We start from the raw sequence: 21,925 nt of genomic DNA, 5'->3' as shown, positions 1-21,925 counted from the left end.
CCACCATCCCCACACACTGCTTCAGTCTAGGGTGCTCTCTCCTGGCTTGCCCTGTCTTAGGGACCTAGAGCTCCTCCTGCAGGAGAACCCAGCAGCCTGACTTCTGGAACCTTCCCCGTTCACACCACTTCACAGCTTGTATCTCTCCCCAGCCTTTTGTGCTAACTGTAAATAAGTTAGCCTGCAGTTAGTGCTTAGCACTCCTCTGCTGAAATGAAAGGGCAGGGGTGTGTCTGTCTTGTTTGCCACTCTGAACGGAGGCTTTCATATCACTTTTGAATAAATGAACAAGGCCCTAAAGCTATGGCAGGCAGGCCTGGCTCCCTAGATCTTGAGCCATTATGGTCAGGCTGGCTGCACACATGGTGAGGCCATCTGAATCCTATGGGACCTGGTCCTGTCTTCCCAACTTGGGACTTTCCAAGGGCAGGGCCCGGGTGGGATCTGGGATTGCTGTTCTGATAGGGGAAATCAGGATCCTGTAGGGCACAGATTACCACTTAGGCCACCAGGGCCCCCAAGGAGGAGAAAGGGGACTCCCTCAAGTTTTATGATCTTTGGTGGCACCCCCACACGCAGATTCGGGGGTTGATCCCAGAAAGATTCAAAAACCTGCTCCATGGCTTCATAGATGGGCCAGGTGGCAGGCAGTTCCCCTATACGTGCTGCACTGCATCTTCTCAGATGTCTGTGGTGTGCCCCGGGAGTCAGCACCTTGCGCTGAGTCCCAGGAGAACGTTGTACTAAGTCGTTCCCCCCCCACCCCCAGACGTGACTCTAGTTCTCTGAGTGTGATTATGCAAAGGTACCCAACATCCCAGAACAATCTTACAGACAACTCCAAAATAGGCTGATAGAGGGCTGCATCAACAGGTTCAGATGCCCACCCCCACCCCCACCCCATGCATGCACATGCGCAGACACAGCTGCAATACAGGAAAGGGAGTCTCAGAGTCATCATGCCATCCCTGGCTCTGCCCATTCCCGAACCTAGCAGGCCCCATCCAGTATCCACAGTGCTGCACCCCAGGCAGCCCTTGCCTGTAGTTGGCGCATATGTGTGGAACCCCCATCCCCAGGCGAGTGTGTATCACAAGCTGGGGCTGAAACACAAGTGGAGACCCTACCCAGTAAGGCCTCCTGCCCACTAACTACATCCCTACAGCAGTGTCCATAGGGCCTTTATTATGCACCAGACATATGCTAGATTCCTAAAACCTTTTTTCATTTATCCCCAAATTGGAACGGGTAGCTGGTAATGTTATTTCAATTTTACAGGCAAGGAAGTTGCACAGAAATGTGAAGAAATGGGCCCCAAACCATGAAGCTCTGAAAGTGACAGAACAAGGATTTGAAGCCAGCACCCTGGTTCCTGATCCCCTTACAAAGCTTTGATTTACATTGTCCTGTTTATCCTAAGGGTTTTTTTGTTTTTTTTTTTTTTTTTTTAAGATTTTATGTATTTATTCCTGAGAGATAGGCGGAGGGAGAAGCAGGCTCCATGCAGGGAGCCCGATGTGGGACTTCATCCCGGACCCGGGATCAGGGCCTGAACCAAAGGCAGCCGCTCAACCACTGAGCCACCCAGGTGTCCCTATCCTGAGGGTTTTTATCATGGAAATTTGTACTGTGGCCTCTACAGCCTTTCTCCCTTGCTGGTTAAAGGTGACTTTCCGGCCTCACCTCTCATCAGGAAAAATGGTCACCAAGGAGACCTTTCTAGAACTTCCAGAGGAGACCCTTTCAGCTAACTGAAAAGGAAAGAGACACCCAATGTATCAGATTTGGTGGGAATGGGGTGGAAGGGTCAAGTGTTACAGAGCCCTGGGAGGGCCCAGCTGGGGATAGCTTACCTTAGGAAGCAGAACAGACTGGGCAGCCAGCTGTGAGTTCAAATGCTGTCCTACCACTTTAGCAGAGGGGCCTTGACCAAGTGATTTCACATCTCTGTCCTCAAGTTCTTTTTTTTTTTTTTTTAAAGATTTTATTTATTTATTCATGAGAGACAGAGAGGGAGAGACACAGGCAGAGGGAGAAGCAGGCTCCACACAGGGAGCCCCACGTGGGATTTGATCCCGGGTCTCCAGGATCATGCCCTGGACTGAAGGCGGCACTAAACCGCTGAGCCCCCGGGGCTGCCCCCAAGTTCTCTATTAAATGGAGATATTAACATGTAGCTTACAGCATTGTTTTGATAACGAAAGGAAAATAAAGTCTGCAAAATGTGAAGCCCAACAAGAGTATATAGTAAGTTTTATTTTATTTTTGGTGATAATGACCTTTATCATTTACTGTATTTGACAGAAATTAACCTTTTAAAAATTTACCTGTGACACTTTTACTCAATTTTAATTATGGGGGCACCAGGGTGGCTCGGTTGGTTGAGTGCCTGCCTTCTGCTCAGGTCATGATCCCAGGATCTTGGGTTCAAGCCCCGCATCAGGCTCCCTGCTCAGAGGGGAGCCTGCTTCTCCCTCTCCCTCTGTCTGCCACTCCTCTTACCCATGCTCTGTCTGTCAAATAAATAAATAAAATCTTTTTAAAAAATTTTTTTAATTATGACATTACAATGTACTGTAACTTAACCTCCATATTTTGTCAAAATACTGTCCTCATTGTTTGATCACGTCCCATGCTGCACACACACTCCCATACACCCACAGCTAGAGCAGATACTCCATCAGAGGGACATTGAATAAGAGGTCTGCTCAAAATCTCAGGAAAGGTGAATGCACTAACTTTTTTTAAAAGCCGCACTACAAAATCAAAAAAGATTGATCCAAAGAGTTGAGGCATTCTACTCATTACATTCTGACCTACAGTACAGTCTTAGGGAAATGGACACAGGCCGATAAATTACAGGTGCATTAGAGGGCAGCATTTCATGAAGGCTGTGCTGCTTACCTATCAGAAAGTAGCTAGGAAGGGTCTCCATTTCCAGCTTGAGGCGCTGAAGTCCTTTTAAAAAATTATATATATATATTTGAGAGAGAGAGTACAAGGCAGGGAGGGGTAGATGGAGAGGGAGAAACATTAGCAGCAGGGAAGCCAACTCAGAGCTCAATCAGTTGACCCTGAGCTCATGACGGGAGCCAAGCTAAGAGTTGGATGCTCAACTGACAGAGCCACCCAGGCACTTTTTTTTTTTTAAAGATTTATTTGAGAGAGAGCTCGGCTGTGGGGGGTTAAGGGGGTGGGCAGAGAACAAAGAGCAGACTCCCCACTGAGCATGGAGCCCAATTTAAGGCTGCATCTCATGATCCTGAGATCATGACCTGAGCTGAAACCAAGTGTTGGAGGTGCAATCCAACTGAGCCATCCAGGTATTTCTTTTTTTTTTTTTTCTTTTTTTTTTTTTTTTTTCATGAGAGACACAGAGAGAGAGGCAGAGACACAGGTAGAGGGAGAAGCAGGCTCCATGCAGGGAGCCCGATGTGGGACTCCATCCCGGGTCTCCAGGATCTCCCTGGGCTGAAGGCGGCATTCAAACAGCTGAGCCACTGGGGCTGCCCCTACAATCTCTTCTTAAAGAAAAGACAAAGATCTTGAATAGTTTTTCTCAGCACAATGCAACTTAGTTCACAAGATATTTTGGCAACTCTTAATCTGAACAAGAATAGGGGCTGTTGAAAAAGAAGGCTTTAAGATAGCTAACTAGAAGGCTCAGTCGGTTAAGCATCTGCTTCTAGCTCAGGTCTGGATCTTCGGGACCTGGGATCCAGTCCCAAGCCTTGGGCTCCCTGCTCAGTGGGGAGTCAGCTTCTCTCTCTGCCCCTCCCCCTTGCTCATGCTCTCTCATGCATGCACTCTCTCTCTCTCAAATAAATCTTTTTTAAAAAATGTAAAAATTACTGATTGGCTCAAAATGGTTTTATGGGAAAAGTAACAAAATCTGTAACAAAAACTTGGCAATGAGTGCAAAGCCACTGCCATTTTTGAGCAAAACACACAAAGGCTCTGAAGGAAACAGGGCAGTAGAGGAGCTCAGACATTTCCAAGGACAGGCACTTCCTCTTCTTGACAGGAGTGGAGTAGAGAACCATTCAAATAGCTTCATCAAACACTGTATGGAGGCCTCGCTGCATGAGAGCCAGGCACTCGTGCCAAGTATTTTACAGCACCAATCTCCTTAGTCATGGCCAAACCCTGAAGGTAGCTGATGGGAGTCAGCTTCTTCTTTTTTTTTTTTTTTTTTTTTTTTCTTTTTTAAGATTTTATTTATTCATGAGAGACATGGAGAGAGAGAGGCAGAGACACAGGCAGAGGGAGAAGAAGGCTCCATGCAGGGAGCCCGATGTGGGACTTGATCCCGGGTCTGCAGGGAGCCCGATGTGGGACTTGATCCCGGGTCTCCAGGATCACTCCCTGGGCTGAAGGCAGCACTAAACCACTGAGCCACTGGGGCTGCCCGGGAGTCAGCTTCTTCTTCAGTTTCTCAATCATGTCTTTGTCATCTCTGAGATCAAGTTTAGTCCCAACTAAGATGATGCAGGTGTTGAGACAGTGGTGTCACACTTTAGCATACCATTATGCTCCAACATTTTCAAATGATGCGGAACTCACAAGAGAAAAGCAAATTAAGAATACATCTGTTGGGATCCTTAGGTGGCGCAGCGGTTTGGCGCCTGCCTTTGGCCCAGGGCGCCATCCTGGAGACCCGGGATCGAATCCCACGTCAGGCTCCCGGTGCCTGGAGCCTGCTTCTCCCTCTGCCTATGTCTCTGCCTCTCTCGCTCTCTCTCTGTGACTATCATAAATAAATAAAAATTAAAAAAAAAATAATAAAAAATAGAAAAAAAAAGAATACATCTGTTTATGGATTGGATAAGGGACTTAATCTGACATAATCTTCTTGTCCAGCTGTATCCCATAAGCCCACATTCACCAGTTTTCCATCTACCATCACACTGACAAAGTAGTTGTCAAAGACAGTGGGGATATATTCCCCAGGAAATGCTTTGGTTTTGTAACTGTAGGCAGCGTTTCTTTTTTTTTTTTTTTTTTTTTTTTTTTTTAAGATTTTATTTATTTATTCGTGGGAGACAGAGAGAGAGAGGCAGAGACACAGACCGAGGGAGAAGCAGGCTCCACACAGGAGCCTGTTGCGGGACTCAATCCCAGGTCCCCAGGATCATGCCCTGGGCCAAAGGCAGGCGTTCAATCGCTAAGCCACCCAGGCGTCCCAGTAGGCAGGTTTTAAGTACAGCTCCATCTCCAACTGCTTCACACCTGATGACTTGCATGGAGGCTGCTCATCGGGCCATGGCAGGCAGGTGGACAGGGCACAGGATGCTGGGCTGCTGTCCATACCACCTTGTCCTCTGCTGATGGGAAGCTGGAGCCCAGCCTATATAGTAAGCTTTTGTTGAAATAAATGTTTTATTTATTTATTCATTTATTTAAGAGAGAGAGAGTATGGGTGGGGAAACAGCAGAGGTAGAGAGAGTGGGACAAGCAGACTTTGCTGAGTGCAGAGCCCAGGTGGGCCCAATCCAAGAGATCGCTCAAAGCTGAGATAAGATCCAGCCAAATTTAAGATTTGGACACCCAACCTACTGAGCCACCAGGCACCTCTATATAGTAAGATTTAAAAGAAGATTGGTCTCCTAACTTTCTGTGCTTTTAAGTAGAACAGGTACTGACCAGGGTATTCAGACCTTGGAGTTGCTGCCCAAATACCAGCAATTCCTTGATACCGGAACCCTCCCCAGGGACTCGCTGCCTACTACGCATCTGCATTTACAGCTTTTCCATGTCCCAATTAGGGCAGTTCCTCAGCTGTCTTAGTTGCTACTGGCTGACAATTCTTGGGAAATTACTTGGCAGCATCTGAGAGCAGAGGGACCCTTGGGGTAGATACCAGGCCAGAGAAGAGGGCATTAAAATGGGAGATAGTCCTTTACACCTTCCCTACTGGTAATTTTAAAATACTAGAACATTCAGTGCTAGAGTGTCTGTGGGAAAATTGGTACAAGCATATGCTCTTAGTAACATTTGTAGTAGTAGACAGCCTCCAAGATGGCCCCCAACGGTCCCCACTTCGGGAGCACTTGGCCTTGCAAGACCTGTCATCCTCTTCCCTTGCCCTCGGGGTTCAAAACAATAGAATACAGCAAGGGTTATCACTTCTGTGATGACTGTCTTGCTAGTAGACTCTGTTGTCTTCTTAGATGCATGCTTTGATAAAGCAAGTGGCCATATTGGAGAGGCCCACATAGCAAGGAACTAAGGGCAGCCTCCAACCAACAGCCAGCTAACAACTGAGGCCCCCAGTCCAATTGCCCACAAGGAACTGAATCCTGACAACAACTGAGTGAGCTTGGAAGATAATCCATCCCTAGTCAAGCTTTTAGAAGAGACCCCAACCTCAGCCAACACCTTCATTGTAACCTGTGACAGACCCTTAAGTGGAGGACACAGCTAAGCTGTGCTTGGATCCATGACCCACAGAAGCAGCAAGACTTGGGAAACCTGGGTGGCTCAGCGGTTGAGTGCCTGCCTTTGGCCCAGAGCATGATCCTGGAGTCCCGGGATCTAGTCCCACGCCAGGCTCCCTGCATGGAGCCTGCTTCTTCCTCTGCCTCTGTCTCTGCCTCTCTTTCTGTGTGTCTCTTATGAATAAATAAATAAAATCTTAAAAAAAAAAAAAGAAGCAGTAAGACGATAAAGCAGTGAGCTGCACTAATCACTTAGTTTTACAGTAATTTTTTTGTATAGCAACAGATAAGTAATGGATATAATGTGTTTAGAAAGCAATTGGGTGGGCAGCCCTGGTGGCTCAGTGGTTTAGCACAGCCTACAGCCCAGGGTGTGATCCTGGAGACCTGGGATCGAGTCCCACATTAGGCTCCCTGCATGGAGCCTGCTTCTCCCTCTGCCTGGGTCTCTGCCTCTCTCTCTCTCTTTGTGTGTGTGTGTATCTCTCATGAATAAATAAAGAAAATCTTAAAAAAAAAAAAGAAAGCAATTGGGCAAAACTTAATAGAATCGCAAAGCTTTATCTTTTGAGCCAGTAACTTGAAACCTAGAAACTTATGTTGGAGCTATAACCCAATGGAAACCAAATAGTATATGTCCAAAGATGTACAGAAGAGCATTTGCTATGGTAATTTAAAAAAAAAAATCAAAACAGGAAATGTTGAACAGCCATGACTTAGGAAATGTGGTATGTCCCTCTGTGGAATATTGTTTGGTCACCAAAAAGTAGAATTATTAAGATTCTGACAGAAAGGTAGAAACATTAGTTATAAATATCAAATCTTTAGAAAATGGTGAAGTACTACTTGTATGACAATTGCAATAATGTAGCCATGGTAAGACTTGGAAGGAACTTCACAAATTTGAGGGGTGCCTAGGTGGCTCAATGGGTTAAGTGGCTGCCTTTGGCTCGGGTCATGATATTGGCCAAGGTCCTGGGATCGAGCCCCACATTTGGCTCCCTGCTCAGCAGGAAGCCGGCTTCTCCCTCTCCCTCTGCCTGCCACTCCTCCTGCTTGTTCTCTCTCTCTCTCTCAAATAAATAAATACAATATTTAAAAAGAGAAAGAAATCACAAGCTTGAAAGTAAATCTGTGATGGTGGAGCTTTGAATGACTATGCATTGGGTGTACGTAAAGGCCCCCTGCTCTATTATTCCTGCATATGTATGAAGCCTCACTCCGAGGGGCCGTGGGCCCACCCCCTCTCCCGGCATCAAGGTGACAGATCCTGGCATCGCTGCTTTTGGCTCCGTATCCTTGGGGTGTGGCCAACCTTCTGTCAGTGGCTGTGGCCGGCATGAAAATGTGCCGCTCGGATCTGCGGGGACCGGAATTGACTGACGGCCACAGCTGTCGTTTCTCCAGATCCCCCACCACGTTCTCCCTGAGCTGGGCCTCTCACGGGCTGCTTTCAGCCAGTGGCTGGCCTGGTGGCAGGCCTAAGGCCCATTCCAGTGAACTGGGGGACTCCTCCACTGGGTGGCTGTGGCTCCGGGGCCCCCCAGGAGCCCAGCAGGTTTTTTCTCAGAGCTGCTCTGAAGCCTGAGACCCTGCCTACCCGATCCTCCTGCATGCCCCACTCCTTTCCAGGTGTTCGACCTGCGAAGTGGTCCGAAGCCTCTCCCCACCTCCTATTCCCAAGCCCTTTGCCCTTCGGAGGCGTTTCCCCCAGTACTTGTCATCTCCATGTCTATTTCTTTATTTTTTTTTAAAGATTTTATTCATTTATTTTTTCTTTTTTTTAATTTTTTAATTTTTTTAAAGATTCTATTTATTTACACAATAATACAGAGAGGGAGAGAGAGGCAGAGACACAGGCAGAGGGAGAAGCAGGCTCCTTGCAGGGAGCCCAATGTGGGACTCGATCCTGGGACCCCAGGATCACGCCCGAGCTGAAGGCAGGCCCCCAACCACTGAGCCACCCAGGTGTCCCCTGTGTCTACTTCTCAGAGGACCGGGAACTAACCAGCTGGCTCCTGGTCAGGTGCGCTGTGAGGTCCTGGGGAGCTTGCAGTCCTGCGGAGGAGACTGACAAGTAATGGTGAAATCGGTGCAGTGAAGGCATGAGGACCACTTGGTGCCCACTCATCTTTTCATATGTGTAGCACCATCTTATTTTAATTGTGCCAAGTTAGTGTGTAGGCAATTTAAATGCGACAGTATGGTAAAAATAGCAGAGACTTTGAAAAATCTGAAAAGGGAGTACACATAAAGCATGAGGATTCAACATTCATTGATGTTTCATCTTCAGTCCTGATTGACACTCGATGCTCGAAAATTTCAAAACAAACTTTCAAATCGTGGGGACTATTCTGAAAAGATTTCACCACTAGCCTAAGATTCGTACATTCAATTGGTTTGCAACTGACTCATTGGCCAGTGTGTAGTACAGACGTGTCACGGGTCAGATCACAGCATTGAGGAAAGAAGTGCCTTCCTGTAATTAGAAAGGGTCCCCTGAACTGCACTCAGGTTCAGACATCCAGTGCATAAGAGCACAAAAACAATCACAATGTGGTTCCAAGGAACATAATTTTTATACAGAAAAATAACTTTGGGCGCCTAGGTGGCTCAGTGAGTTAAGCATCTGACTCCTGATGTCAGCCCAGGTCTTAACCTCAGGGCTGGGAGTTCAAGCCCCACGCTGGATGGAGCCTACTAAAAAGAAAAACGAAAAAACAAACTTAAGCTTCTGTTTCCTGTTTTAATTACTGAAATCTCTAACAATGACAAACTGTCACCTGTGACAGTAAGTGTGGACGCAGATTCAATCAAACTTCGTAGAGCACAATTAGCAATCTGACATAATGGAAAATATGATGTGATTCAACGCTGGGTTTTTTGTTTTTTGTGTTTTTTTTGGCATTTTAGAGACATGTCATGTTAATGTTATACCAAGGCACAAAATGTTTAGTGCATAAACTAGTTTTCTTTTAACAGCTAGCATTTTATTGTAGTCTTTAGCTTACTTTGTACCCAGTACTCTACCCTGCCAGAGGCTATTTAACTTAACCAACATAATGAAAAATGATTTCTGACTAGATTTATAGGGAACATAAACTTTTATATCATCAAACTGCTTAATCAAAAGTACAATAATAAAGAAGAAAATGAAAAAGAAAAAAAAAGAAAATGCCTCCAATTTCTCTTAGAAAATAGTACAAGTTTGCTGCATCTTGAATGCCTCTACTACTATTGCCTGACAGTGAACAGTGGACAATTGATAGAACAAAGAACAGTTAACTTGAATTATGATAGCTCATCCCTCAGAGATTAATCTAAAAATGAAGTTTTTACAGAAGCAGGAACTAGGGCAGCCCAGGTGACTCAGCAGTTTAGTGCCACCTTCAGCCCAGGGCGTGATCCTGGGGACCGGGATCGAATCCCACGTTGGGCTCCCTGCATGGAGCCTGCTTCTCCCTCTGCCTGTGTCTCTACCTCTCTCTCTGTGTGTGTGTGTGTGTCTCTCAGGAATAAATAAATAAAATCTTAAAAAAAAAAAAAGCAGGAACTATTTGGACATGGAAAAATAATCCCTCACTCAACCCTCTTTGAAGTGGTAATGGCTGCAAATTTGCAGCATTTAGGCCACCATGCTGTCAACACGCTCTGTTTTATGAACTGATATTAAGACATCTAGAGAGCTGATGAAAATGGGTTTTTTTCCTTTAGAATTTTAGTAAAACTTCTGAGAATCAAAGATTTCAAAGCAAATATGGCACATAATATATCAAGCGTAAATGAAGATGGAGAGCCCAGGGGCACCTGGCTGGCTTGGTCCAAGAGAATGAAGCTCTCGATCTCAGAGTTATGAGTTCAAGCCCCATATTGGGTATAGAGATTACTTTAAATAAATAAATATTTTTTAAAAAGATGGAAAGCCTAGAGAATTTTTGATTTCCTAAATATTCAAAAAAATCTATCATTGCAACATATAGCACTCCTTCTCTATTTTAATCTTATGAGTTTCAAGGAAAAAGGAATGGATTGCATATACATGTGTGTGCTATTCGAACATGCGTGCACACATACACACTCTGGTAAATAACCGAATTCCTTCTTCCCATCAGCTCACTGTATTACGAGAAAATTACGCAGACCTCATCATTGGTCTCCATTTACCTAATGTTCTCTGTGACCTTCATTCCTGCTGTCACTGTTACTTCTTGTATTTCAACATAACAGAACTCAGAAGCCTCTGTGTAGTCAGGAACATGTACCTGAGCACCTGTATAACCGCAGGGCACCTGGGTGGTCATAACTTTCAAACAGACTTCTGGGTTCCACAGGAAGCTGTGATTCACGTGAAGCTCAGAATCCTGTTTCAGACCAGGGTTCTCAAGGCGGCGCCCCCTGAGGGGACGTGTGGGAGGCGGCCGGTGGAGAGGGCTTCATTAAGTAGCATCCTGCTGCAGAGCTAGGAGGGGCCACCAGCTGCCGGGGCAGGGCAGCCCCAGGAGCTGGACACTGGGGAGGCCGCGTTCTGGAGGAGCCCTGGAGCCCTGGAGCTGGTGGAGAAACTGCCCTGGCACTGTACAGCAGGCCGAGAAGAATCCTGTCCTCCAGCGCCCCTCCAGTGCCCCTACTGACAGGACTCAACTGTGCCCACTGGGGAGAAACATTTAAAGGGTCCCCCTCTGTTTTCTCAAAGCAGGCAGCGAAGGGTGTATTAGAGGCAATAAATAGAGAACTGGTCCAGGGTCAAAGAGCAAAACCCGGCTTGGCTGGCACAGAGTGCAAGCAAGGGTGTCGGGGGAGATGAGGCTGAAGGGCTTGGCGGGGACCAGGGTCCGTGAGTGTCATGGGCTGCGGGGAGGTATTTAAACTTTATTCTGGCAGCAGTCGGGAGCCTTGGATCATGTTACAGCAGGAGAGGACATGATCATGCTTGGATCTTAGAAGGTGACTTTGGTGTGGACAGTGGGTTGAGGGGGCCAGACAGGAGGCAGAGAGAGCAGGTGGGGGAGGGGCCATTTAGCAACGAAGAAGGATGGTGGTGACCTGAACTGGGCAGTGGCCGTGGAGATGGAGAGAAGCAGGACTCAGGCTATATTTAGGAGGGAGCATTGAGGTGGTCTGGTGGCAGGCTGGGTCTGGGGATGTGTGAGAGGAATGTCAGAGGTCGAGGAGGCAGTGTCCCCCGGTTCCAGCTTGGCATCTGGGTGTCTGGCTGTCCCCTCTGCCTTTTCTCTCTCAGGTGCAGGGCCCACAGATGCTAAGTCCCACTGCCTTTCTGTCTCCTGGGATGTCCCTCCTCCTTCCTGACTATGCCTCCATGGAAAGACAGTTTTGGTGGTGGTGGTGGTGGTGGTGATTGAAGAGCTCCCAGATTGAGGCAGCCTGAGTGAGAAGACCTGAACAAGGTTCTCTAAAGTATCCACAGATGGGGCGCTGGGTGGCTCCATGGGTTAAGCATCTGCCTTCAGCTCAGGTCTCAATCCCGGGGTCCTGGGATCAAGCCCTGCATCAGGCTTCCTGCTCAGCCAGGAGCCTGCTTTTCTCTCTCTCTCTCTCTGTCACTATCTCTGACTCTCTATCTTTCTCAAATGCATAAAGAAATCTTTAAAAAGAAAAAAGCACCCACAGATTATTCAGTGCAAAGGCCAGTGGAGGTCTGTGGCTGGTGCCTGCAGGCTGGACGAGCATCCACACACCACAGGACAGCATCTCACTGCCTTATCATCAGACCTTCTCTGTTTATAGACCTCACTGTTGTCGTCAAACAAGTCCTGCCAGAGTCTGACACCTGGACACGGACCAGCTGGTCAGCCAGTTAGGCTGGGCCGGTTCACGGCTTGGCCAGAGTCATGCTTGCTATCACACAGCACTATCAGTAGGCACTGTGTGCTCACCAGCCCTGTTTTCCAAGACCTCAAATCACTGTCAGGTTTGAATTTACCCTAAGGTCATCCGCATGTGTAAAGACCAAGGTCAGGGCACCTGAGTGTGTCAGTGGTTTAGCACCTGCCATTGGGTCAGGGCATGATCCTGGAGACCCAGGATCGGGTCCACATCGGGCTCCCTGCATGGGGCCTGCTTCTCCCTCTGCCTGTGTCTCTGCCTCTCTCTCTCTCTGTCTCTCATGAATGAATGAATGAATGAATGAATGAATAAATAAAATCTTAAAACAAAAAAAAAAGAAGAAAAGACCAAGGTCAGGGCCCCTGGGTGGCTCAGTGGTTGAGTGTCTGCCTTCGTTCAGCTCCGGTCGTGATCCCGGGCCTGGGTTTGAGCTCTGCATCATCAGGATCCCTGCTGAGCGGGGAGTCTGCTTCTCCCTCTCCCGCTGCCCCTCCCCCTGCTTGTGCTCTCTCTGTCTCTCTCTTTCTCTGTCAAATAAATGAAATCTTTAAGAAATAAAAAATAAACCCCTGTCCTGTCTCTTGTCCCCCTAGATAAGTCACCTCAAGAGGGGCTCCCTGCAGCAGTGGGGCCACCCTCGGGCCTCTATCCCCAGATCCTGACCTGGCCAATTGGCACGCCGACTGTCCTGGGCTGGTCCCTGGAGGGGAAAGGTGACCCTGCCTTGAGGTCTGAACTCAGCCCCAGCAGAGGAAGCAGGTGTGGCTGTCCCAGGCTGTGGAGAAGCCCAGGCTCTTGGAGACATACCCCTCTCCCCCCGTGGGAGAAGGGCCCCAGCAGACCCCCCCTCCCCGGCCCTGGCCTACCGGTGCCTCCTTCTCACTGCAGACCCACGGCTCCTTCTACCTCCTAACTCCTGTCTGACCCACTTTGGATCTGGTACCTCAGGCGCCGCCTGCCAGCCAAATGGATGTCAGGAGCCATCTGTTGCCTGAGCCAGTGGCAGCTGCCAGGGGAAGTGCTTGCATACATATAAATCAATTTTGTTTGGCCTCACGATAAGATCTTCAGTTGAGCAAAGGGAGATTTGCTAAATTACTCAGTGGTCACATCAGCCTGACGAAGGGGAGACTGACATCTCAAGGGAAGGGCAGGGGCAGGAAGCCTAGAGATGGCTACGGAGGCCCAGCAAGCAGGAGGGCCTGTGGCCTCAGGAGGAAGCCCCTCTGGCACTGTGGCTCCAGGCTCGTGGCGCCTCACGGTAGTACCAGGCTCGTGTCCCCCTGACTGGCCCAACCCTGGGCCACCTCAGCAGAGATGGCCATGGCTTTTGGAGCCCAGCAAGGTGAGCAGAGCTCCCGAGTTCCCCCAGGCCCTCAAGGACTCTTCCCCTCAGCTTGTTCTGTGCTGCCCCACATGGAACTGCCTCCAAGGAATAGTATTAGGGCTCCCACGGGGGCAGCAGCTGCTCGGAGCACGCTGCTTCCCCCCATCACCTCATTTCACCACAGGACCCCTTAAAGGGAGGCAGGTATTAGCCTCTGGTCCAGTGGGAAGCAGCAGCTCAGAGAGGTGGTGTAACTTGTCCACAGACACACAGCTGTTGCCGGTGGGGCCAGGACGGGATCCCCGGAGCACCAAGGAGAAGTCTGCACAGTGTTCGCAGCAAAGCTGCAGCCTCACTGGAGAAGTAGGGTCACCTGGGGTTTCTACATCTGGGACAACAGCAAAACCTCCTGGAGACCCCGGGGAGACCCGCTCCCTGTTGGCACATTCTTGGTGAATGGATTTGGAGCATGTGGGGCACCTTGGAGCCCCGACTGGAACGTCTTAGTCGCTGACTCAATGCTTTGGCCTGTGGGGATAGGATGCTGGCCTGCGGACTCTTCTGAAAAGTGGGCTCTTGGTAAAACTTTCTCCAGGTAGAGTGAGATTAAATCCACTGTCAGAAAGGAAGCTTCTGGGGATGCCTGGGTGGCTCAGTGGTTGAGCATCTGCCTTCAGCTCAGGGTGTGATCCTGGGGTCCTGGGATCCAGTCCTGCATTGGGCTCCCTGCAGGGAGCCTGCTTCTCCCTCTGCCTATGGATCTGCTTTTCTTTGTGTGTCTCTCATGAATGAATAAAATCTTTAAAAAAAAAAAGAAAGAAGGGAAACTTCCCAACCACCTGAGGTACTCATTAAATGCAGATCCCCAGACCCACCTGAGCACTACCAGATTAGACTGTCTGTGGACAGGACACAGGAAGCTTCTCCCTAGGGTCATCTGTGTGAACCCTAAAGTGTGAGAATGACTGCTTTGGATAAGCCAATATTTAGATTACTGTTCTTCAAATACCTGAGGAATGGACCCTCTCAAGGGCATGCAACCCCTTCTGAGGGAAAAGGCCTCAGCCACACCTGAAGCAAAGGTGTCCTGCAGGAACCATGTGCCTCCTTGACTTCTGCCCACTGGCTGGAGCTACAACCAGCCACACACATCACACACGCAGACACATTCCATAACCACCTCACTACACACCACACGAACCCCAAACCCTCACACACCGCACACACAAACACAACCAAATCCTCACTGACTACATACCACACATACACCCAGACACACACACAAACACTCCAAATCCTCACACACACACCCAGACATCTGCACTACACCACACCACACACACAAAAGCCTCACCCACCACATACCACATACCCACACACACATCACACACACAGATACATGCCATACTCACCCCAACACACACACACACACACACACACACCATGCCCCAGGAAACATTTGGAAGTCCAGCCCAAATAAAGGTGCTGTTAGTTCACAGGCCCCATCACATTCTCTCTTGGATGGTTAAACCCGGGGTGCAAGGTCAGAGTTCACAGTGGAACCCGAAGAAGCCTGATGACCCTCAGAGATTAGCAGTGACAGAGTCCGTGCTGTGAGTGTTATGATCTCTGCCACAAGTACCATTGGTGACCTGGTTCTGTTCCCACTCCCACTTTGAAGGTAGCCATAGTCACATGACCCTCTCGGGCCAGTGGATTTGGTAGGTGATAGGGGTCCCTTACACAAGAAGGCATTTGAGAGCCAGGGCGTCTCCATTTTTCCTTCTCCCAATGGGCCTCCAGATGTTGTGTCCCCAAGTGAGGACAACATGGAACAGAGACCCCAGCAACCCAGGACCTACGTGTAGTGAGAGCAAAAAGTAAACCTTTGGGGTTTGAAGGCATTGATTTGGGGTCATTTGCTCCATCACATTACTTACCCCTTCCAATGCTATACTACACTTGAGAGACACAGAACCACAAGAGTTAAATCCACTCTGCTTAGACAAGCCCCATTATTGGGCACTAAACTAGAAGCGGGTTGTGGAGTGGCTCATTAGTAGGAGGTGCGAATCCTGCTCACTGGAAGTGATCCTTCCAGTTCTTCCTTCCCAGCCTGGTGTCCACTGATGCAGCAATGCCTTTCTGAAAAATAAACCTCAAAAAAATGATCATGTGAAGAAGGAAAGAAATGGTCTTGCTAACACGGAGCTGCTACAAATGCCTTGTTAATGGGGTGGCACGAGCAGCTGGGTGTCCTTCTTTTTTTCTCCCCATCGAAAGAGCATAAGCTCAACCAAGGTGACAGCCCTGCAGCTCCAACAAAGCCGGCCGGGAAGGCTCCCAGTCTTCATTCCCCAGCCCCCCTCCCCTTCACACCCAGCTCTTTGAAAAGCTGAAAGCAATGCACAGATGCGAGGAGCTGTTTTCATTCTTGCGGTTACAAGCCCCTCTCTGTTCCCATGGCAGCCTGGCGCTCTCCACCACGCACTCTTCACACTGGGCGTTGTGTCTGCTTCCTTGTCAGGCTCCCCAACTGCGCTGTGAATGCCTGGCGGGCAGGGTGGTGCCTCCCTTCCTGCCTCCTGGCCACCCGGCTGAACACCTACCTCTAGGGGTTGGGGAGGGGAGGAGGGGGGAGCACCCGGAGGGGAGACCCTGTGGCCCCGACAGCAACTCAATCCAAAAGCATCTACTGAGCGCCACTGTGTGTGCAGTCACCCGGCAAGGCTTTGGGGAAAAGTCAAGATTCCTAAGAAACATTAACCAGTTTACAAACTTTTTTTTTTTTTTTAAGATTCCATTTATTTATTCATGAGAGACACAGAGAGAGGCAGAGACACAGGCAGAGGGAGAAGCAGGCTCCATGCAGGGAGCCCGACATGGGACTTGATCCCCGGACTCCAGGATCACACCCTGGGCTGAAGGAGGCGCTAAACCGCCGAGCCACCCAAGCTGCCCCATTTACAAACTTTCATATGCATTATTTTTTTGACTCCACAGCAAACTGATGAGGGAACTTGTACAGAAGTCATCCTGTCTTACTTTAGAAGGGTGTGAGTTTGCAGAGTTTATAGGTGGTATTGAGTAAGGGGCAGGCAGGGCTAGGTAGGGAGAGATAAGAAGGGGGCTATGGGATCAGCCTCACAGAAATTCCCCAAAGTGTGGAGATGAAAGGAAACCAGAGGTAAAGAAACAGACCAGACCATCCTGTCTCACTCAGGTGCCAGAGGTGGAGTCTTGTTATAACGGCTACTTGTTTTATTTTGTTTTAAGATTTTTTTTTTCTATAAGATTTTTATTTAAAAATAAAAAGAGAGAGGCATAGACAGAGGCAGAGGGAGAAGCAGGCTCCATGCAGGGAGCCCGATGCACGACTCAGCTGCGGATCACACCCTGAGCCCAAGGCAGATGCACCAACAGCTGAGCCACCCAGGCGTCCCATATAACAGCTACTTGTGACCAACAAAGAATTACTGGACCCTAAAAAGGAAGTAAGTCATTGAAAGTGTTATCACTAGTCCCTACTCAATGGTGATATCAATAAATATATTAAAAGATTTGGGTTCCCTGGTTGGCTTTCAGTGAGACACCAATCCTACAAGCCCCCAGTGGCAACCTTGTCAGGACCCCTCTCACTCCTGAGAGCTTTCTCAGCATCTTCACTTAATAAAATTCTATGGCTTTCCTTCATCTGTGAGCTTCATTCTTCGACTCCATGAGACAAGAACCAAGCTCTCCCACTTCAGTATAGCAAAAAGGGGAGCCACCTTGGGCCATGCATTGTTGTTTTGAGTCTTGGCTTTGTCCCCAACCTGCATGCAACCTTGGGAAGCTTCAGCTTCCTCCTGGCTTAGGAAAGGAAAGGACTGGCTTTGCAGCCACAGCCGTCCTGCAGTGCCCTGGCTTGGCCTGAAACCTGGGACTGCACAGAAGGTGTGCAGGTGCCCCGAGGCTGGGGGCAGGCTCAGGCCTGGAGGCCGGTGGGACCAGGAAGAGAGGCTGGAGGCCTGCAGCACCTCCTTTCTGTGGCTGCAGAGCATCCTACAAGGCCCAGCTGAGGAAGCATGCGGTGAATAAATACATGAGTGAGGGCTGGGCAGCCTGGACGAGGGTGTTGTATAGAAATCCCAGCTGTTCAAGAGCATGTGGGCCCAGGAGAGTGCTCCTCTCTGTGTGGCTCCTGCACGGTCCTACCACCCCAGGAAATCCAGCCTGATTCCTCACCCTGGCTCCTCTCCCTTGCCTGGGCACCAGCACCCCCCTATCCACGCCACCCCCCACAGTCCCCTGCTTCAGTCATTTTGTTGGGTCATCTGTCGGGTGGTTTCCTAGCTCCCTGCTTTCTCCTCCCAACATGTCTACCCCAGTCCCCTGTTCAAGAGCATCTAGCATCATTGTCACCGCATGAGAAGAGCTCAGGAAATTCTGCTTGAACAGCAAAGGGGAAATCGGACTTCAGCACGGAGAAGAGCCAGGGGTGGAAGTGAAACAGGAGATGGGACAGGAAGCCAGTGTACATTGTTGATGCAAAATGAACACACCTTTTAGAATCTCTAAAAGTAAGAAGGAGAGTTTTATGGAAGCCCAACGTAGGACAGCTGCCCAGGGAAACAGGCTCTTCACCAGGGAAGAAAGTCTCTGGAGAATGAGCAGTTATGACAGGCTTATATACTTTTTTAGATACTTCTATACTTTTTCCCTCTTGCGAAAACTCAGAAGGTTACAGATTCACATGTAGGCAGGGATCTTGAGTTTGACCATAAAAGAATGCAGGTAGTGGGAGCATTGATGGCTCTCTCAAGGACAAGATGGTTCTCCTTTAGGCTACTCATTCACAAAGCAGATGCAGGACGCTTGGGTGGTGGGTGGTAAATCAGGCTTTGGGTTTAAACAAAGTTTATACACAGTCATGTTAACTTAGAAAGAAAGCTAAAATGGCCTTTAGAGAGTTTTTCTCTGATCATCATCCAGCCAGGAAGGAGGACAGGGAAAGAAGGAGCTGTACGTGGTGGGAGTCTGCAGACTTCCAAGCGGAAGCAGAGAGTCCTCAGTTTACCTGTGTTGGGAGCCTGAGACTTCTGGCAGCACTATCCCTGGCTTTGCCAGACATTTGAACTGATGTAGTGAGGCTGGGTCAGAGGCCCCAGGGGAAGGTCCCCCAGGACCAGCCGAGAGACTCCTTGGCTTCATGCAGAATAGAGATCAAAACAGAAAACAGACTTTATTGAATACTGTGACAGGTAGGGAAGAGCAGATGGAGTGTCTGGGAGACTTGGAAAGGAAAGGAGAGGGAGTCTTGTCACTGCTTGGGGCTAGAGATTTATATTAGAAAAGGTCTAGGGTACGCATTCCTCCAGGAATCCAGGGTCGGTCCCATCAAAGGCGAGTGTCAGGTGAACAATAGGTGTTACTCCACAAATCACCAAAAATCGGGGCCCCCTGGGTGGCTCAGTCGGTTAAGCATCGGGCTCTTGATTTCTCGAGAGTTGAATATCTCAGAGTTGTGAGATCAAGCCCTGCGTTGGCCTCTGCATTGGGCATGGAGCCTGCTTGAGACTCTCTTCCTCTGCCCCTGCCCCTGCCCCTCTCTATTTCCTTAAAAAAAAAAAAAAAAAGAAAGAAAGAAAAGAAAAGAAAATTCAGCATGAAATCCGGTTTCCTTTTGCTGTGGCGCTACTGATGCCAGCATCAGCTGAGATTTGTTTGGTACTAACATCCTGAACATGTTTGGGATCTGGGTGTTATCAGGTGTTTGGGGCCTGGGACAAAACTCAAAAAATGATTCACTTTCTCGCTTCCCCCTTGAAGCAGAAACATAGCTCTTCGGCTTATTCAGAAGCAAAATGTGGAACATGAGTCGATGAGGCCCAGCAGAAAAGCAGCAGAGATGGACCGTGTCTCAAATGGAGTCACTTCAGAGTCACTTAACTTTGGCCTCCTTAAGATCCCTTTTTTTTTTTTTAAGATTTTATTTATTTATTCATGAGAGACACACAGAGAGAGACAGAGGCAGAGGGAGAAGCAGGCTCCATGCAGGGAGCCCGAAGTGGGACTCGAACCCGGGTCTCCAAATCACACCCCCGGCGGAAGGCAGCGCTAAACCGCTGCGCCACCCAGGGCTCCCGGCCTCCTTAAGATGCTCTATGAGGGATCCCTGGATGGCGCAGCGGTTTGGTGCCTGCCTTTGGCCCAGGGCGTGATCCCGGAGACCCGGGATCGAATCCCACGTCGGGCTCCCGGTGCATGGAGCCTGCTTCTCCCTCTGCCTATGTCTCTGCCTCTCTCTCTCTGTGACTATCATAAATAAATAAAAAATTAAAAAAAAAAAAAAAAAGATGCTCTATGAGGACAGCCATTGGTGGAGGAGCTGCAGGCCAGGCTTGTGCGGGAGATGCAGGGGTGCGACCCCAAGGGTTCCCGGCCTCCTCTCCCTGAGAAGGCAGGCCCTGACCACTCCCACCCCCGCCCCACCCTCCCCCTCTTGGGGACAGGATGGGCGAGGGCAGGTGAGGCAAGATCAAGTGCCAGAAGGCGGGGTGGCAGGACACTTTTGGGCCGTTTGGTGATTTCTCTAACATTCGCCACCCCCTTTCCCGGCTTCCTTTCACCTCCCCCATTTAACCAGCTCCCGCTGCAGCTCCTGGGAGAGCCGAGAGCAGAATAAAAGCAGTCACTTCCTGGCTTTTGTTTTCCACAGCCCTCCCGGACCGTTGGGGCTGAGTCCCTCGGGCTTGGACAAAAGACCGGGGGGTAAACCACCCGGAATTAGAGCAAGGTTTCCGGCCCCGCTTCGATTCCCCGGCTGGGCCGCGGGGTCAAGGGGACGCGATGCAGGGGGGGGGGGGGGGGAGGGAGGCGCGCTGGGCCCGGCTTCCTGAGCGGAGCCCCTGAGCGCAGGGGTGTGGCGGGACCAGGTGGAGCGACGGGATGTGGGGGGGGGGGGGGGGGTTGCTGCCCCGGGAGGCCCCAGGTGGGGGAGGGACCAACTGAAAGAGCTTGGCTTTATCTTGCCCTCGGTGGTTCTTGCAGAAAAGCCGGTGCCCCTGCCAAGTGACGGGGGCACAGAAGGGGGTCCCAGGGGTCCAAAGCCAAGCAGTGAAGGAGCCCGAAGTCAGGACACTATGACCGCGGACAAGGAGCATCTCACCAGGGGCACCTGGGGGGCTCAGTGGTTGAGCGTCTGCCTTTGGCTCCGGTTGTGATCCCGGGGTCCTGGGATCGAGTCCTGCATCGAGCTCCCCGCAGGGAGCCTGCTTCTTCTTCTGCCTGTGTCTCTGTCTCTCTCTGCGTGTCTCATGAATGAATGAATGAATGAATGAATGAATAAATAAATAAATAAACAAATAAATAAATAAAATCTTTAAAAAAAGAAAAGTAAAAACAAAGCTCAATCAAGTAAATTTGAAGTTCTAATTGGCTTTATTAAAACCAACAGGCATCGGGATCCCTGGGTGGCGCAGCGGTTTAGCGCCTGCCTTTGGCCCGGGGCGTGATCCTGGAGACCCGGGATCGAATCCCACGTCGGGCTCCTGGTGCATGGAGCCTGCTTCTCCCTCTGCCTATGTCTCTGCTTCTCTCTCTCTGTGTGACTATCATAAATAAATAAAAATTAAAAAAAAAAATAAAACCAACAGGCATCATCCCATCTAGCTCCTAGAGGGGAGTTCCCAGAAGCTGTACAAAATGAGAGGTGTTTATAGGAAGGAGGGCGGGGCAAGAAAGTTCTTAGCAAAAGAAAGGATCGTTTGAGGCAAGGTCACTTTTCCTTAGGAGGAAGGGCAGAGGGTCATCTTTTGCAGGTGAAAATTCCTGATTGAAAGCTTCAAACTTAGTTTGGGGGGAGGTTGAAACTGCAATCAGGTTAGGTATTAAGCCTGGTTTGGTGACTTCGCCTGGCCCAAGTGACACAATTTTGGGCCTCTGGGTTTGTTTTTTTTTTCAACACTTTGAAGTGATTGAAATCAAGTTACTGGGATCTCATGGAGGAACTGGACTTCAAAAGAGAAATGTACCTTTCTTGTTCACCTGAGTCAGAGGCAAACAAAAGTGCTACAGGAAGAGGGGGAAAGGAGCATGCCGATTACACTGGGAGGCTGGTGGATGTGGTCATGGAAGGCTTCCTGGAGGAGGTGAGGCTGAAGCAAAAAATTGAGGTTTCTCCGTATGTGTGCTGGTTTAAATTTTCACCAGTGTCCAAGAGATCCTGTTGTAGCCAAAACAATTATCTGTTCCAGGAAGGTGAGTCCAAAGCATCCCTCAGGTGCTCGAAACCCTGTGGGAACTTTTCCAGGGGCTAGTCCCAGAGGCTGGGTAC

Source organism: Canis lupus, chromosome 19 (assembly GCF_011100685.1).
Source record: "Canis lupus familiaris isolate Mischka breed German Shepherd chromosome 19, alternate assembly UU_Cfam_GSD_1.0, whole genome shotgun sequence".
NCBI lineage: Eukaryota > Metazoa > Chordata > Mammalia > Carnivora > Canidae > Canis > Canis lupus.
The sequence above is the reverse complement of the archived record's forward strand: the minus strand, read 5'-3'. Positions refer to the sequence as shown.